At 42.3% G+C, this 3,282-nt stretch overlaps 1 pseudogene; it reads left to right on the top strand.

Annotated features, from left to right (window-relative positions):
* The first annotated feature begins 378 nt into the window (after positions 1-378).
* LOC140208665 (cytochrome c oxidase assembly factor 5 pseudogene) lies at positions 379-605 on the top strand (annotated as a pseudogene).
* The last annotated feature ends 2,677 nt before the right edge of the window (positions 606-3,282 follow it).

Below are 3,282 nucleotides of genomic sequence, written 5' to 3'. Positions count from 1 at the left end.
TTTGTTGACTTTTGCACATTGGTTGTTTGTCCTGTTGAGTGAGGTCTTTCAATGATTGATTGTGCTTCTTTGTATTTACTGTGAATGCCTGCAAGAAAACAAATCTCAGGGTGCTTGATGGCAACATTTATGTTTATTCATTTGTTTGTTATGCGCTGCTTCGAATAATGTGGGCGATCATGGTCTTTCCATGACCATAATTGTTCTTGGCAAATCTTTCCACAGGACTAGTTTGCCGAATTCAGTGTGCCGGGGGTGGGGACAAATCTCTCTAGCAAGGCGAGGGAACGGGTTGTCGAGTACCCAGGTTGGTGGTGGTCTCTGAGTCCCTTCGGGAATATTCAGAGGGTTCAGCAAGTGCATGTTCGGCCTGTCGTGATGCCGCAGTATTATGAGGACAAGGAGGAGGACGGTGCACCTTGTTCAGGGGTGGAGGAAGACCTGAGGTCTTGTTTACTGGGACTCGGCTGTGTGCTCAAGGAAGGAAAGACACCAAAGCAGTGCATGAAAGAAGGACATTGCCAGGCTTTACAGCTAACTTTCTTTGATGTAAGAGGTCAATGCTGGATAACAGAACTCGTTTCAGAGGAAAAACAGGATATTAGCAATCCAACTCTAATGGAGCAATGATACAGAACTTGCATATACTGCAGAAATAATGACAATACATACACCTTAGAAAATTAGTGTTGCATCAAATATTTATTAAGTGATAAATGAAGAGGTTTTAAAAAAATTAATTTTACTTGTGTGCAATGTTTTGTTTGATCCTTTTACCTTCTGAAATCATTTTGCAGTTAAAGAGGTTCTGTGGGCACCAGGCGAAGATAAAGTTTCCAGATATTTTCACATCAATTTTGAGAAATTAATTTTATTTAAGGGTATTTACAATACAAGGATTTGTGTTGTTACAGAATTTAACAATTGGGGAAGTGTCTTTCATTGTGTACAAGACACACTAATGAAGTTCACATTGATGGTGTAATTCAATAAAATAATAATAAGCATGTTATGAAAATAAGTAAATGTATTTCAAGTTTTGTTTAAAAAAAGTGGTTTGCCATTGCCTTCTTCTGGACAGTGTCTTTAACAGACAGGTGACCCCAGCCATTCTCAATACTCTTCAGAGATTGTCTGCCTGGTGTCAGTGGTTGCATAACCAGGACTTGTGATCTGCACCAGCTGCTCATGTAATCATCCACCACCAGCTCCCATGGCTTCATGTGACCCTGATCGGGGGCTAAGCAGGTGCCACACCTTGTCTAAGGGTGACCTACAGGCTAGCGGAGGGAAGGAGCACCTTACACTTCCTTTGGTATCTCCACCCAGACATATTGGTATTTTAGTAATAATTTTACTTTGAATGTTTGGCTCATCAAATTGGCAGCATTAAGCCACTTAAGATATGATTCTCTTTAATATCTGCTTTAATTCATGGTCAAATCTCTTTTCCTGATGAGGAAAGTATATTCGTTGTAGCCTCTGTAACTCAGATTCTGCCAACACCTGTCCTCCATCAATGGAGGTTCCCAACATGTGTCCCTCACACCCTCATACCTTCCCTGGGGTCAGACTCAGCAACATGTTGCTGTCAGCCTTTCCTAGTGTCCCTTTCAACAGTCCCGCCGGCCTCCTTCTGGCATTGAATGGAGTCTGGTCCACAACACACTGAACCACAAACCCATCCCGGGAGACTGCAACAACTCACCCTTGTTGGCATCGAGGTCGATGCTGGTGTTCTGCCCACCATTTTTCTTGACATCCTGACTGAGTCCAGGATAGAGAATTCCAATGATTCATCACCCTCCAAAGATATTCCTCATCTCCATCTGGGGGACCCTATATTCTAAGGAGGTGATTCCCAAGTCAAGACTCAGCCTTGAAACATCCCGTCACTCCTCCTCGTCTTTTTGTTAATGAGGTTTCATTCCCTGCCCTCTCAACAGCCAGAACCTCTCTAGGACCTACAGAACCATGGGAGATAACCAGACATTTAAAAGTCATGGGAAGGGACAACTCATCATTGGTACTTCAGATTTGACCACATAGGATTCAGTCATGGTTGTCTTTTTGCCCTCCTGTTTATTTTCTTGAGAATTCTCTTGCAATTCTTGTACTCCATAAGCACTTCATTTGTTCCTATCTGCCTATATATGCTATGCACCTCCTTTTTATTTCTTAACCAGGGCGTCAATATCTCTTGAAAACAAGGTTCCCTACACCTGTTATATTTATCTTTTATTCTGAGAGATGAAGCCTTCCACTTACCAAGTACAGTTTTGCCAGAAAGCAGTTGGTCCCAATCCATACTTGTCAGATCCTTTCTGATACCACCAAAACTGGTCTTTCTCCAAATTAGAATCTCAACCCTTGGAGCAGACCTATCTTTTTCCATATTTTCTTTGAAACTCATGGCATAATGATTACTAGTTGCAAAATGTTTCCCTACACAAACTTCTGTCACCTGCCCTGCCTCACTCCCTAAATACAAATCAAGTCACACACCCTTTCTTTGGGACTTCTATGACTGATGAAGGAAACTTTCCTGAGTTCATTTGACAACCTCCATCTCATCTAGTCTTCCTACAGTATGGGAGTCCCAGTCAATATGTACTACCTGAGTCAAAAGTCTTCAGCACATGACTGAGGGAACGATGTTCTGTAATAGACAATAGAACAGCTCTTTGACACTAACACACACAGTGAAGACTGTTCCTCAATAGAATCACAGTATGCATAGGGGCTGCTATGCACTAAATCAGTTAGTTCCCACAATGTTCACAGAGCCTGCTGTACTCAGTGACATGTACAGAGGGTGCTCTCCTCTCTAACACACATGCAGCAACACCCCCACAGTGAACAGAGACCAATATTCCCAATGGGATTCACAGGGATTGCTATTCTTAGAATAAGCATGGAATTTGCCAATCCCTGTGGGATACACTGCAGTTCCCAAGAAGAATTTGCAGTTGCCTGTTGTACAGACATGGTGAAAAAGATTCTGGTAATGTACACAAGGGTTTGGAGGACAAGTCTTTATGTATATTTAAGACAGAGGTTGATAGATTTTGATTGATCAGGGCATGAAGGCATACAGGGAGAAGGCAGGAGACACAGGCTGAGAGGAAAATTGGATCAGCCATGTAGAATTGGCAGAGCAGACACAATGGGACAAAAGGCCCAATTCAACACCTAATATAGTTTCAGTGTAACTGTACAACATGGGCACTATGTTAAACAGTAATGTATATTTGCAGGATGCAGTGCTGTATACTACAGTGG

The sequence above is a fragment of the Mobula birostris genome, chromosome 2 (assembly GCF_030028105.1).
Source record: "Mobula birostris isolate sMobBir1 chromosome 2, sMobBir1.hap1, whole genome shotgun sequence".
Taxonomy (NCBI): Eukaryota; Metazoa; Chordata; class Chondrichthyes; order Myliobatiformes; family Myliobatidae; genus Mobula; species Mobula birostris.
This window is presented reverse-complemented; position numbering and strand designations above follow the sequence as displayed.